The sequence below is a fragment of the Haplochromis burtoni genome, unplaced genomic scaffold (genome assembly GCF_018398535.1).
Source record: "Haplochromis burtoni strain Fernald_Lab_line unplaced genomic scaffold, NCSU_Asbu1 Contig_523, whole genome shotgun sequence".
NCBI classification, from domain to species: Eukaryota; Metazoa; Chordata; class Actinopteri; order Cichliformes; family Cichlidae; genus Haplochromis; species Haplochromis burtoni.
The window spans coordinates 56,578-72,752 of NW_024582884.1; the positions used below are offsets into that span (position 1 = coordinate 56,578).

At 40.4% G+C, this 16,175-nt stretch overlaps 1 protein-coding gene across 1 annotated transcript in view; it reads left to right on the forward strand.

The window, feature by feature from the left end:
• The first annotated feature begins 205 nt into the window (after window positions 1-205).
• Window positions 206-16,175, forward strand: part of lingo2b (leucine rich repeat and Ig domain containing 2b) — a 37,625-nt gene continuing 21,655 nt past the window's right edge. The window contains exon 1 of the mRNA XM_005947534.3: window positions 206-531. The gene's annotated coding sequence lies outside the window, so the exon portion shown is untranslated. The remainder of the gene's footprint in view (window positions 532-16,175) is intronic.

Below are 16,175 nucleotides of genomic sequence, written 5' to 3' on the forward strand. Positions count from 1 at the left end.
ATCTAATAAACTGTCCTGTACGTTTTAATGATCCAGATCAATAATGATCTAAGTCGAGACTAAACTGCTTCAGATTGCTGACCTATAAATATATTCACGATTCAGCCAAACTAAATGACAGCTGTTTGGCACAACTGTACATCAGAGAGCATTTTTCAGGCTTTTACTCTGAAGGCCAACATTTAATGCCACTCTGTACACACTGCTGGCTTGACGCATCTCTCTCGCTCTCTCTCTCCGCGCGCCGTGATACCAGCGCGGTGCCGATGCTTCGTTAAACCTGGAGCCGACTTCAGAAACACTGAGCTGCGTGATAACCGGAGAGGAAACCACATTAAAAAAAAACGAAAAAAAGTCTGCTATTTTAAGGTAGTTTTTCCATGGAAGCCAGAGTGGAAGGAGACCAACTCAGAGAGAGGATTGCATTCACAGTCTGTGCAAGTCTGTGTTAAGAGTGTGCGCGCCTCGGACTCCCACTCAGTGATGTAAAACGTGAAGGTGGATTTTGGCATGTGGCGGAGCAGGTAAAAGGTAAGACTCGTGATACTTCATCGACCATTAAATTGTTGTAACACTGATATATATAGAGAGAGATAGATACATATATATTTATATTTTTTTAAGCTCAAATTCATATTTCACTTCAATCCGTGACGAACATGAACAAAATCCTTCCCAACTCACTCATTAACTGGGCGATAACTCGCGAAAAAAAAGGGGGGGAAAAGAAAAGATATTGACACTTGGTTTCATCAGCAGACTATAGGCGTAGTCCCTCTCCGGGCAGGAGGTGTGAGAATATTTTCAGGGGGGAAGGATGCAAGTTATTCAAATAAGTAAATAAATAAATGCGAACAGGAGAGCTGATGAGGTCCCCATGAGGTCTGTGGTGGTGAATGGAGATAAAAGCTCTGCCTCTGTTTTGGGAGGGATGTAGGTGTTGAGGGAAGAAAGGATGCTGCATTGTGATCACACTTTATGTATCATACCGTATGACTGAAAACTCAATATAAAATATAAAAAATATATATACATAAATAAATTTAAAAAGACAATCCACCGCCTGCATGAATGGTGACGCCTGTGGATGTGACTTCTTTCCCCCCCCACTTGAGATTGTTGCAGCAAAGAGATCGCATCTATACACCGTCTGACATGATGACACCAACACACTTGACAAGGTGGAGAGATAAAAACCCTCCTGTGCTGCACGGCGGGGGATGACACAAGCTCTGTATGAAGCTGGTGTTCTGCTGTGAGTCAGTGTGGCCCTGCAGCAGAGGAACGCACTGAGGAACACAGTTCTTTTTTTGTACCCCCCTCAGAGTGGACCAGGATCCCTAAAAGCCTGCGGGGATGAGATATAGTGTAGATATCCCTTCATGCGGATGAGTGTTTGCAAAAAACCCCTCACTTTACACGCTCCTGTTCTGACCTTAAGTACGAAAAATAAGACTGAATTATAAATGAGTTATGCTCAGCCAAGGGACTCTCCAGCTACTGGCTCTTCTCTGACTTCCGTGGGCATTAATTGAGGATGGCATGGCTACAGTAATTGTGTGCAAATTGAATCTGGCCATTGTTATCTTCATAATAGAGAGCATAGTTCAGGGGAAATAACCAGAAATGCATTTGTAAGCCTTTTTTTAATTACATTTTTTTTTTTAAAAAGGGAACAATACTTTTGCGTTCCAAAATCCAAGGCCACAGCATGTATGCATTTGTTCAGTGTGCTCACCAAAGTATGGTTTTTAGAAGTTTTCTTGTAACAAATGAATTTAGGTGCACGGAGGACTCTGGTGTACCTCAGGGCTTTCGGCCAGTGCCGCCCCTGCTGTATCCAAGCAAGAGGAATGCTAATGGAGGGGTTGGAGAGGGGATACAGGCGTTACCGCTGCAAGATCGAGAGAGAGTGATGGTGAGCGTGTGTCTCTGAGAGAGAGAGAGAGAGAGAGAGAGTGTGGGTGAGTGTGTGGGCGTTTGTGTGTGTGAGACGTTTCCATGGCAACCTGTCAGGGGTGTGTTTGGTCCCGGGAGATAGAGAGAGGGAGAGAGAAAGATGAGAGACGAGGAGAAAACTATCCCTTGTTAAGGGTTGGGGGGGGGGGGAATGAGATAAGCTAATGGGGGGATGGCCTCCGCCCCTCTGTCCTCCCCTACCACCCTATCAACCTTCTATTGTTTATTTTCTCCAACCCTGGCAGTCTTCCTTTTCCCTTTCCCTTTCTCGCATCTCTAACTCTGTTCCCTTGCAAGGAAATTTCAAGGCTTGCCGTGTCTGTGTCTTGTGTCACACGGGAGGATTTCTGGGTAATAACCAAGTGCACAAAACTCATCTGAGGAAATCACCGCGCCACCACCGTTTTCTCCTGACTTAACTCCCAATCAACCTTCACGCTGCCTCAATGTACAGCTGGTCATACTTACCATGACTGTATTCTTGACCTCCACAGCCTTACCAATCAAGCTCAGCCCCCTCCCCCCTGTTTTTGTCCCTCATTGTGGGTGCGCAAACTAATGAGTTAACATCCCACCCGCGTAGCTGCACACAAACCGCCTGGCTGATTCTTGGCACCTTTATTTCCCTCAGATGGTGCCAATAATGGAGAAAAGCAATGCCAGTGTTTGGGTTTTATGCACTGACTGTTAAGCTCCGTCTTACATGTACTGATTCCCTTTATTGGCATTAGTTGGATTACATTAGAAATCCAACTTAAACCAAATGGAAGAATATAGGGATTGATTACATGCTGCTGCAACAAGTGTGACAAGGATTTTTTTCTGTTATTGTTTGTGATCTAACAGGAAATAAGAGAAACAAGATCTAAGGCAAGGCAAGACATAAAAGACATAAATAAAACATAAAAGGGATTTCTAAAAGGCAAAAAAAGAAAAAGAAGCGCACATGCAAACCAAGGACAGAAGAAAAAACAAAATAAAATATAACATTAGAAACTAAAATAGATTACAGTGCAATCACAAAGTTACACCTACAGATATGATGTGGCTGATTTCCCTCCATCCTTAAGCATGCAAAAGTCAGCCCATTTTTCTTGATCCTCCAGATTTAAATGATAATAATTAAAAATGCATCTCACCATTTATTACCAAAACGTCTGTCTTAGTCTAAGTACAGGCGAAAAAATATTCTTTGGCATCATAAACATGAAGCAATAATTTTGAGAGAAATACAAGGAAATGTATAAAATATTTATAAAGAGAGATGTTTAAAAGTGAATATATACCAATGAACCAATCAAGTAAATTTTATTTGACCAGATTCCATTAAAGCTCAAAATTAACAGTTGATTGAGAAGCAGTTTCATGGCCATGTGAGGCCAGTCTCCTTATGCCGTCATAAATTAAGCTTATTATGATTTTAAATGTATTACTCGCATTTGGTAGCAACTTCATGCAAGTGACCGAGGCCATAATTAGGCAAAAGAAATAAAATAAGCCCATCAGTGAGAAAGCAAAAAACATTCAGTGGCTGTTTTAAAAGTAGGGAATGAATTTGTCTTGATGCATGCTCAGTCATCCAGGAAAAGAAATTCCAAACACTCCTGTGATTGCAGCTATTCCACTGGCCACTGATCAATGGTCTTTGATCAGTGAGTGTTGATCAATTGTTATGACAATTTGCAATATAAATGATAAAGAAACTGACCTCACAGCCCTTTGTTTGCCAGTGGTGCTAGTTTCAGTCATTGTGCAAATGACCTGCAGTCACTTGGATGAGGGACGAAATGCAATGAAAACGCTGCGACCAGATGAATCAACTTTTCGGGATAAGGAATGAATTGACCAGCTCACTAAAAAGCCTGAGAGCTTGGTGTGGCTGTAGCTGAGGAGGCAGAGCATGTGATCTATTAATTGCAGGTTTAATCCCTGACTGCTCCAGTCTATATGCCAACTTGCTGACTGACGCATCACAGTTTTGAATAAAATTATTTTTACAGGTTAAACCGAGATTAATTTGTACCAGAATGATGGGAATTAAAAAGTGTGGAGATGGAAAGAAGCAGCTCATCATTCCAAGCATATCGCATCATCGTTCAAACATGATGTTTGATTGATTTGATTTTATTGATTAGCATTCAAATATCTCAATGAATACAGAACAAAAATCTACCACAAAGCAAGAAAGCATGAGACAAGGCTAATCAAAAGGTATTGGCTGAAGCATTTGCTTATTCAAGATTGCGTGAATGTTGTGTTAGCCTGCAAGGCTGACAGGGTCACTAATTTTTACTGATGATGTGACTGCTGATAAAAGTAGAAGGTACTCTATGCTCAGTGCAAATGGATAACATCTGAAAGCATGCCAAAGAAAAATCAGCCCAAGAGGCAAAGAAAGTGAATATTCTTCAATGACCACGTCAGTGACCTGACCTCAGCCCCATACAGTGGCTTTACGGTGACTGAACCACAAATAAGCAGGAAGTGAAGGTGGGTGCAGTAAAGGCCTGCCAGAGTATTTAAAAGAGGGGATTACAGAAGTTAGTAATGTCCACAGGTTTTAGACTTCAGGCAGTCATTAGCTACAAATGATTTTCATCCAATTATTAAATCCATATATTTAACATTATCTTAGTCTGGCCCATTACTTTGGTGCTTCTGTCATTCCTCCGCATTTATTGCAATACTTAATTAAACCACTTAAGGGTGAAAGTCTTCACTTTAATCACATCTTGGTTATATCGTTTAAAATCGACTGTGGAAAAATGACAAAAATTGCGTCACTGACCATTTAGTTATGGACCTGTCTGCGGTTTCCAATGACATTTATACTAAAAATACTTTTATCTAATCAGTTATGGTTTCGATTATAGTTTAAAAATAATTTTTGCAGAAAATGAGTTTTGGCATCACTGTTACACCAGATCTTTACGCCATACTTGGCTGATTTAGAAGGGGATGTATCGCACCTGCCTCCAAAAGCCACCAACTGTTCATCTGCACACAGATCAGTACCAGTTTTTGGATAAGTGCACTACAAAAATATACAAATATCCCTAATGGCAGGGCCTGTCTGTCTAATCTGGTTGCTAAAAGAAAAGTAGACAATTTGATTCATTATAGGAGGAATTTTTATGATTAGAAATATAATAACAGTGCACATGAATGTATAACTGGCATCATAAGAGGTCACTTGGTCAGTTGAAGGTCTAATGTGTTTTGTTCTCAAAATCTCTCATCGTGGAGAAGCAGGAGATTTTTTTTTTTTTGTTTCATCTTGAATCTGAATTAAATATCATCCACGTGGAAGTTTAAATGTCATTTTCACCGAGAGCCCATTTATTGTACTTCCCAAAGTAACAATAACTCAGAGACTGAGCTGAATGAGAGTAAAATCATTTCCATTAGCAAAAACGTCTTTGCCCTTCCCATTGATGTGCTCTTTTAGAGATAATCCACAGTGATAAAAAAAACCCATTAAAAATTATATTCATTGTTATTATCCAGCTATCAGGTGATCTGTTACTGCGACGTGCTCAGGTTTCAACCTTTCCACAGCCAACCGGGTTACTATTGAGGAATTTTAAAGTAATTGTGTAGTTAATCACGGTGATTCTTAATGAGAGCCTGCAGTATGTGTACAGTTTGTCAGAAAATCAATACACCCCATAGGTGTCAAACACATTCTCAGGATATTAGTGCACGTTAAACTGATCGTTCTGAAATAACCCGTTATGACAACATAAAACAACAGATGGCTGCTGAAAGGCAACATTATTAATGCAAGACAGATTTGCAGACAGAAACTTTAATTACTTAATAATTACCATGTGAATCAGTTTTATCTACACCATTAATAATTGATTAAATATTGTTCAGTTGCCACTTTTCAATCCCAGATGTCAGAGCCTCCAACTAACACACACATGAATTATATTAAGACTTTAAATTTCCAGGGTTTTACATGTAATAAGGTCAATAAGGTTTCCCAGTAACACTACAATAAAAAGCAAATGTTTCAGCTTCTGAATTGTCATATACAGAATGCTTATAGAAGAAGTTTCATGGACTTCAATAAATAATTCTTTTTATTTGAGTAATATAATTAACTTAGGTCCTTTTGTGCAGGTTGCTCTATAATGTTGGAGTTTGTTTCATGTTCACTGTGTTTCACAGTCAGGGAGGAAGACTCTCCTCTCATTTAATCTGACTGGAAAAGGAAGAAGATATGTCAAGTTAAATAAGTCTTCTTGCTGTTTTCTATTAATATCTTCATAGCAAAATATATTCTTAAATTAGAGTTTAAGCACTAACGTTTAGCTCCAGTGGCAAGGTTAGAAATCTAGAAAGGATAAAGCAACGTGGCATTTATGTTCATATCATTAATAATACAGTATATTTTAAAAGGGTGCCTAGCACGCATACTGCAGACGCAAAGGTGTAGAATATGAGAATTTTATGTAACTTTTCTTAAGAAAAAAAGGAAATGGCTATAACAAGTGGAAACCAGATAAAAGCCTCCAAATGTTTAGTCAGAGAGATGCGATAAAACACAAATTAGTTTACTTTTTTTTTTAACTACCCTGTGCTAAATGGCTCCATATCAGAAATAATCACACTCGATCTTAAAGTACTTTGAGAAGAACTAACTTTATTAAACGGTGTATAAAATAGTTGTCTAATCCAAGGAGTCCCAGATAAATCAGCGAATAATGACAAGAGCCATGACTTCCCACTCCTCTTCTGAATATAGATGTGTCCAAAGCAAGAGGACAGTGAGGACTCTTTTCATATTAAGCAACACATTAGCGATGCAGCGAGCTCCAGAGTGCTCGGTTGTTATTGGAGACGAATTTTTTGTTTGACAGGCAAGACGAGGCCAGTGTGTGGGGCCCTTTTGCTGGAGTGTGATTAGCATTGCAGATGCTGGTTTCTGTAGGCGTCAGTTTCAACAAACTCAAGGTTCCCCATCTCCAGTGCACGATTAAAATGTAACAGTGATGCGTGGTTAATTCGCAGGAGCAGTATTATGCTGCAACACTCAAAGAGCCTATTTTTTGCTCAGGTGTATATTGCACCTCCTCCTGCATGGGCTTTTTTTGCACCTCCTCTTGCACATAAATACACACAAGGGCTGCAACCACACGAGTTCCTCTGTGCTGAAGTCTAATATGTCTCAAAGCTGCCAACAGCTATTACTTTCTGCAGGTATTCAATATCAAAAATTAATGTGTGAATATGAAAGGGAAATGAGGGGATTCGTGACTTTCCTCGAGAAACGAAGGTAAAGATGAATTAATTTTAGTATTAGAATTTAGCACAGAAAGCAAAAGTAATAAGAATAACCACTGGCATGATCATAATAACCGTAATAATAATTGGGATGATCCACAATAGTCAGTAATCCTCAGTCCTAATAAATAAAGGGATCATAAAAACATCATCTTCGTGTAATTTAGGTCCATTAAGGTTATGACCCTCCCACAGACAACCAGTGTAGTATTGATCAGCTTTAAAGTATGTGATCAATCAAACCGCATCATATCTGTTAGTGTAGACAACAGTAGAAGCTGATTCTTAATGAAAGCCTGCAGCATCGGGGCCATTTATCAGAAAATCAATATACACTATTGGTGTCAACCTACGCTGTATACACACAAACACACACAGTTGGACATGGGTCCAGCTTGTAGTGGGTGTTCTGTGTGTGCATGGGTTGCCATTAGTATAGGAAGTGCAGGCAAAAAAAACCATCATTGAGCTGTGCTGTGTGGCATTTTAAAGACTAATATATTATTCATGAAGAAATTTGATTGTCTGTAGTTTTTTATCCTCTTACACTTCATCATTATGTGTTCATTTGTTCATAGCGATATTAGCTTTGGGGTAGTTTTGGCATACAGCCGGTTTCTTCTGTTTAGATAAAAAAAAACCATTAGATTTACCTACTTTGTTAAACTGCTTTGAAACTCAAATATCCAACTGAATACACGAGTAAACTGGCACCAACTCAATGCTTTTACATATGTAGAATTGGTCAAAGTGACCAGAAGAGTTGCTAGGAGGATGTTGGAAACTCCATAACCACCTCTGGGGTTCACACAGGATGGCCCAGAAAAAGAAAAAATGTTGTAAAGGTGTGTGGGATAGTTTTTTGGCACAAATTGGGCCTCTTAGGACCAACTAAGCATCATTTAAATGCCACAGCCTACCTGATTATTATTGTTGCTCATGTCTGCCATCTTGCAGGGGAATAACAGAACACGTCACTGAGTTAGGATCATTTCAAGGTGGTTTCTTTAACACGACATAGAGTTCACTGTACTAAGCAGTCCACACTCACAGTTTCCATATCCTAGTCTTTGGGATTTTGGTGGGATTTGCATCATGAACGTGCCGCTGATACATCTGCAGCAGCCAAAAACCAAAATCTCTGAGGAATGTTTCCAACACCTTCTTGATTTTATGATACGAAGAATTTAAGCAGCTCTGGAAGAGAAAAGAGGGCCCAACCCAGTACTAACAATATGTACCTAATGAAGTGTCAGGTGAGTGTAATTTATAGCATCTTAGTAACCTTTTCACTACTGTAGTAATTGGGACTGTATAACTGTATTATTTATGAAATTACTCAGAATACGTGGTGTGTAAAATATGTTGTTGTGATTTGACAGCCCACATTCTTCCAAGAGATTGTTCACTTATTAAACAAGACCTGTATATATGCAAACTCATATAGGCACAACCTAAATAGGTATATACAAAAATGTTGCCATGGTGAGCTAGAAGATGCTACAAAGTTTTGTGACATACTGCATTCTGAATGTTGTAAGGGGTTAATTTAATATCAACTGTGAAGCTTTCAAGTAATTTCCATGCGCAAACTAGTGATGGGTAAAATTCAAGTTCCTCCTTTTCTACAGTGAAACATTTTCAGGAATGCTTACATAGTTTAAACCAGACAACAGGAACCAATAATCGATAGCTGTTCTTCCATTCATGCCAACAATGATCTCACTGTAGTTCCATCCTGCAAACTTAATGTATAATCTTTTATTGCCTTAATGCAAGTCAGTGTATACTTTACACATATTGTAGCATTGCAGATTGTTGTGACAATTGAATGAAAACACCTTTGAGGTGCTAAAAGTCAAAATGTTTAGAAGTATCTGCCATTCTTGCTGCTATATATAAATGCGCTCAGCTCTCAGCAATGTCAGGAGCAAATAATGGTGCACATCCTTTCCATTGAGAAATGAGAAAACATTGCAACAGGCAGGTCTCTGGAGGACACTCTTGCAAGAGATGCCAGTAAAATTGGGGGGGAAACCACAAAGAGTTCTTCAGGTTAGTGTGGGCAACCTTCCTCTGGCACTGTCACAAACACAGAGGGAGGCTGACATTAGACACGTCCACGATATGTATTCTATATTGTTTATGAGCACAGTTTGTAGAAGCAGCTTTTTATAAAGTGGTGCGTTCATTTACACTTTAGTGCAAAGAGTGATATTTTCCTGCATCTGTGAATTTTTCCGAGCTTAGCTAATGAGAACTTATGAGAAGTTTCAGTATTCAGTGTTTCTCGTGGGTAGAAACAGCCTCAACTTTATGTTGCACCATCCAAAGTTTTTAATTCTCTAAACTTGTTAGCTGCTTGTAGGTTAGTAGGTACTCAGTAAACCCTTTTAATTTTTAAAGTAACTTTAAATTCAATAAAAATTCAAGTGCCAAAATTCTGGACTACACTAACAATACACATGAGGCTTTTCTCAGAACCAAGTTAATCCCAACATTCCCAACAATAAAGCATGCCGTTTAATCACAGTGAATCATGCTAGCTGAGTTTACAAGCTGCTGTTAGCATTAGCTCCTAAGCTTCAAACCACTGGGTCATGTTAAACAGCTACATTTTAATGGATGTGCCCATGTTATATACAATATAATTAATTTGTTAGCCAGTCTGCACAATCTCCACACCAAATAAAGATTTATTACCGGTGTGAACTGGCTCTATATACAACAGCAGACACTTTATTAGGCACAACTTGCTAGTATTGGGCTGCCTTCAGAAGTAGCTTAATTCTTTGTGTGAGAAATTCGAGAAGATGCTGAAAACAGTCCTCAGAGACTTTGGCATTGACATGATAACGTTGCAGTTGCTGCAGCTTTGCATGTGCATGATGTGAATCTCCAGTTCCACCACAGCCTGTGCTCTGTTTGATTGAGATCTGATGCAGGAAACCAGATTTGAGCTTTGTGCACATTATCCAGCCATCAGCAGCCATCAGAAAATGGGTACTGTGTGGTCGTAAAGGGATGCAATAATACTCAGGTAGGCTGTGGTATTTAAATGATACCCAGTTGGTGCTAATGGGCCCAAAGAAAATATTTTTATTCCATTACACTGAACCCATCAGCCTGAACTGTTGATGCAAGACACGGTGGATCCACACTTTCATGTTGGTTACACCATCTGAGTGTTGCAGGGGACATTGAGACTCATCAGACCAGGTAATGGTTTTCCAGTCTTCTAATGTTGAATTTTGGTGAGCTCAATTTCCTGTTCTTGGCTGACGGAAGTGGCAACCGCTGTGGTTGTCTTCTGCTGCTGCAGCCCATCTACTTCAAGGTTTGACATTTAGAGATGCTCTCCTGCAAACCTTGGTTTCCAATGAGTTACATTTGCTTAATGGTCAGCAATGTGGCCATTTTTCTCTGGCGGCTGGCATCAAGAAAGTATTTTCTCACTAAGAAGTGCCGCTCACTGGATGTTTTCTCTTCTCCTCTCAGACCATTCTCTGTAAACCCTAGAGATGGTTCTTTGGGAAAATCCCAGTAGATTTCTGAGCTACCCAGACGAGCCCATTTAGCATCAACTGCCACACCACATTCAAAGTCACTTAAATCACCTTTGTGTCACATTCTGATGTTCAGTTTGAACTTCAGCAGGTCATCAACTAACACAGATGTTTTTATGCTTAAATGTTTTGCATTGCAACCATGTGATTGGCTGATGAGATATTTATGTTCTCGAACAGCTATACCTTATGCGTATAAATACAACTGGGTTAAAAATGAATTGAATTACTTTATAACACTTTTTAAACACTCTAGATTTTCATGATGACAGGATTCAAACTGATTAGATCATTTCACAGCTTTTTGAATTGACTTATTCCAGCAGGGACCAACAGGAGAGACGAGGAATTAAGTGTGACATAAGCCCACAGCCAGATTCGATATGAGAATATCAGACTGCCTGCGAGCCCTCCCACCCTCATCTCTTTTCATTCTCAACAGTGAGGTCCGTAACCCTGCATCTCCAGGAGTTCTTCCTGCATCTGGCCCATATTCTATCATTAGCTCCCCCGCCCCTTCTCCCCCACTGCCTCCCTCCATCTCTGTTACTGCAAATTCACTTTAGTCACATGTACAGTAAAAATGATAGAAATGCATTAGGGCAAAATAGATAGAACATTGTGCAGGTGATAGAGTATAAAGCCCAGAGGAGTCTTTGAAAGCAAAACAAAATGCAGCTGAAATGAGCAGAGATGGGTTCTAAAGACTTCACTGAAATGGACAACAGAGGGGAAGTGATGGCAAAGGGAGCAGCGCGGCAATGTCATTTCAGGTTGTCAAACTCTACAGCATGAAATTAAGCAAACCAGGTGGGGAGAATGAACGTTAGAGCAGTGGTAGGTGAGGGGGAGCTTGATTCAAATCAGAAGTTTGACTCTTTAATGCAAAGATAAACTGCCCTGAATTCAGGATTCAGAACACAAATGCAGCTATGAACGATGTGCAAAGCAAATGCTGAATCTTTTTGCTTTCATGTTGCATTTTCTGATGCTTTTGCAGCAGCCGGGAAAATAAATGAAACATCACCCTGTGAAGTAAGAATAACGCAGCATCTACACAGTGGATTTCTTTATGAAAGAGTTCAATGAATAGCAAAATAAAAGTCTGGTATAAAAAGACACTATTCACATTATGCTTCCCGAGCGTAATAAATGACACCAGGTGATAGGCAAACACAAATCAAACTGATTTCCTGACATCATATCCTCGGTAATAAAAACAGCTGCTGATTGCCTGTCATGTGTGATAGAGGGAACGAGACCGCCTGCTGTTGCACATTTCAGAACAAATATTGCTCCGGTCTCAGATGGTCAACATGGCTTTATCCACCTCTGTGACAGGACGCGAGATGGCTTTGCTTGAGCGCTCGGTAATAGCACAAATAAAAAACAGTAAGTGCTGATACAGAGAGGTTGTTTGTTCGGTGGTAGAGAACAGATCGGTGCTCCTGGGGAGCACCTGCTATACTGTAGTAACGACCCTGTCAATACGATTGGCCCACAGAGCTTCAGTCTTAATGCACTCACCCGCTTGTCATTATAAAGCACTTGAAAGAACAGAGAGGCCATTATATTCACAGTGTAGCACCAGTTGTGGAGCCCGTGGCCTCTCAGCTGTCCTGTTGCGTGGACACCAACGCTCTGGCTGATCCTCTGTCTGAGAGCACACTCCTTGCCGTGGGGGCTGTTTGGCTGGTTGACGGCCAAAGCCGCAGCTTCAGTGGCTTTTCAGGATGACAGCATTGGCACCACATGTCTGCAATAACTGTGTCCTTCTCTGCATCTAACGCAGAGATGTGCAGAGCTGCCTGTCAATTGGGATAATTATAAGTTTGGCTTGGTGATTTTTTGCTTTAGAAGTATGGGCTGTATTTAAAATATAGAAAAGGCCTTTGGCTCTGCAATCTTTCCAATCTCCAGCAGGAGGCCTTCCCCTTCTCAACTCATCACATTGTATGCAAGTCTATGAAAAAATTGCCCTATTAATCATTTGATTTATGAACTCAGTAGACATTTTCACAATGAATTTATGATCTCAAAAACTAATTTTTACTTTTATTTAATACAGCACAATGTTCATTTTGTAAATTATGCTCCCATTTAGAGTAAATTTAGTGATAACAGCAAGCACATTCTAGCTATTTGTGACTGACAGCTGCTACCATGTGAGCATGTTTACCTCACTTATCACCTCCTTTAAAAATAAATGCACACCAAGAGCCTCCAAAATGGGTGACATCTCTGTAGCTGCATCATGCACTTTTTTACAGTGTAGTGTAGCTATGTTCACACGTGCACTGCAGCACTGAACTGAAAGTCTGTGTGATTCACTGATGTGCAAATAGGCAAATATATTCACAGCTAGCTTGTGGTCTCTCTGAGTGGTGCCTGCTGCACGTTCTGCCCAGGCAGCATCCTCACCTAAAAAAGTATTTTCAGTAGTGTGAACGCTCTGCAGACTTCGTGTAGTTTTCCTGTCTTTCTTCTCCCGACATTGTCTGGAGTTCACGTGTCAACCTTTATTTAGCAGTAGATTTGTTTTATTTTTTCATTGAGTTTCCTCACCTGTAATATTTGTGCTCATACGGGGAGGAGTGCGTCTCAGAAACTTTTGTTGCTGAAGCAGTTCTTGTTACTGATGTGGGCCCGAATACATCAAAGATGCCAGTGACAACCACAGATAACTTTTCATCAATAATTTTCACTTCATCCAACTGAGCAGAAAACTTATTTACAGTGGAAGACAGGCAGAGATGAGGATGACAAAGGAGCAGCGCAAGTAATTTCATTCGAATTCCGTTCGCCTCCGTTGTACCGCCGTGGTGGCAGAAATCTCAGCAGCAGACATCTCAAAACCTCAGCAAAAAATATGAAAGGGTAGCCAAGCCATGGTGTGAGACAGTGAGTGATAGCGAGAAAGTTTGAACTGCCCTCTCTTAAAAATTCGGAGCCTGTTTTACATCAGAATGAGATCAGAAGTTTTCAGATTTTGGGGAAAGTGTTGTCACAATGTGAGGTTTTTTTTAGTTACTGTTTCAATTGCAATGAAGGCAAATTTAATTATGACGTCGTTGCAAATAAATACCACAACTGCAAGAAATTTTACTTTTAATGATTTCAGCTACAAAATGCCTTTTGTAAATTTATGATTTTAAAGTCTTACGCAACTTTGCATTCACTTTACCATCACTAAACTACTTCTGAATATTTTTTGTTATCAAATCAACAACATTTTAAGATTTAGTTATGACATAATATCTAATTAGAAATTATAAAAATATTCCATGTTAGGGCAAATTGGCTGTAAACACAGCCATCCTAGCCTTGCACACCAGATTCTGCAACACCACACTGAGATTTGAAGGGATAACATGGCTGAGTTTATGTATAAATACCTTGCTGTGTGCAGCCTCAGAGCAAGCTCTGCTAATTTTTAGTAATTTGTTGTTTCTGCATGTTTGCCAAAATAAGTGCATTTGCTGTAATGCTGTAAGAGTCTTGCAATCCAGCTGGCAAACACACCGGAATAAATCTAAGCATTTTACCGTGTAATTGAGGAAGAACACAGGGTGTCTGCTGAAAGACGGGTTTTCGGCAGAACAAATATTCCGGAGGTGTCTGAATGTTACACTTTGGAGCAGCTGAGCGAAGACGGAGCTGCTGTTGGGACAGTGACAATTTGATGAGAGAACATCCCGAGTTTGTTGCAATTTCCTAATCTCGCAAAATGTGTAAGCTTCCCTTCTCGCCGTGTTTGTCAGCTGCTTTGGGGGTTAATTATGGGGCGATCGTGGCTCAAGAGTTGGGAGTTCGCCTTGTAATCGGAAGGTCGCCGGTTCGAGCCCCGGCTTGGACAGTCTCGGTCGTTGGTCCTTGGGCAAGACACTTCACCCGTTGCCTACTGGTGGTGGTCAGAGGGCCCGGTGGCGCCAGTGTCCGGCAGCCTCGCCTCTGTCAGTGCGCCCCAGGGTGGCTGTGGCTACAATGTAGCTTGCCATCACCAATGTGTGTGTGAATGGGTGGATGACTGGATATGTAAAGCGCTTTGGGGTCCTTAGGGACTAGTAAAGCACTATATAAATACAGGCCATTTATCATTTACCAATTAGCATAGCAGTGCTGGAAATGGATCCACTGCAGCAGAAGACTGTCCCTTATTTCACACAGTGGACAGACTTAACAATCTCACAGAGACAGCCCAAATTTCAGGAAACCATAAAAGTTATGTTTTGCTAAATACTGTGACTTACCTGCCTTTCTGTAAAATAACACTGTGAACCCCTCGGTTTTGTAACACCTAAATAAAATGAATAAATCCCACATAAAATCCAGGTGTTCAGAGAAAAACTGTATATGGTGTCATATTGTTGACATAATGAGTAAATGCTCTACCAGCTGGAATGAAATGACACTCATTTCTCGCCACTGTGGAGCTGAGAGTTTTGAATCGAAGCACAAGTAATGGCACGTTTTCATTTCAGCCTTATAAAGCTGTCAGCTTCTCTTTAACTCATTATTATTGCTTAAACCATGTGTTCCCTGAAACTCATTGCCCATACAAATGTAGCTACCTTATTACTCATTATTATTTCCTTTTACCTTGTATCTTCCCCAAAATATCTCTTTGTTTGCTGTGCTTCACACTTTAGACCGTTTTTTCTTTATATGATTTCATTACAAGTCTTTTTAATCATCAAAAATACATTTTATTGCAATTTAAAGATAATTTGCGTTCACTGGTGGTAACCCAAATAGCATTCACAGTAGTTGCCCTGTACCGTGCCTGAGTACAATTATCACCACTCCCCACTGGCCTGCATACACACTGAGCTTAACGATCCAAGCCCAAAATATGCCTCAGTTTGCGTTAGCATCTCAGCTCTCCTCTCTCACTGTCTCTTTGTTTCGTGCTGTTGCAGGGCACAGTGTTCTTCATGGGGGTTTCCTTTAGAAAGCATTGAAATACTGTCCTTTCATATGCCTCGCTGATTTATTAATTACTCAACACAGCATTTTCACAGTCACAGTTGACATTGAGGATGCATTGGAGTTTCATGCTTGGGTGCAGTTAGCGGTCGCACTGTATGCATGTCGCCCTGGACATGTGCTGTACAACAGAGGGGTGCACCAGTTAGCGCTGTCACCCTAAAGCAAGAATGTTGCATGTATGTCTCCCTGCTCGTCTTTGGAGTATCACCCACAGATACACATGTCATGTTAATGAGGGATTTCACAGTATATTAACATGAATGGCTTTCTCTCTCTCTATTTGGCCTGTTATTGACTGACAACCTGTCCACGGTGCACTAAACCTTTCACCTTGTGACAATTAGGATAGGCCCCGCCCTCCCTGTGACC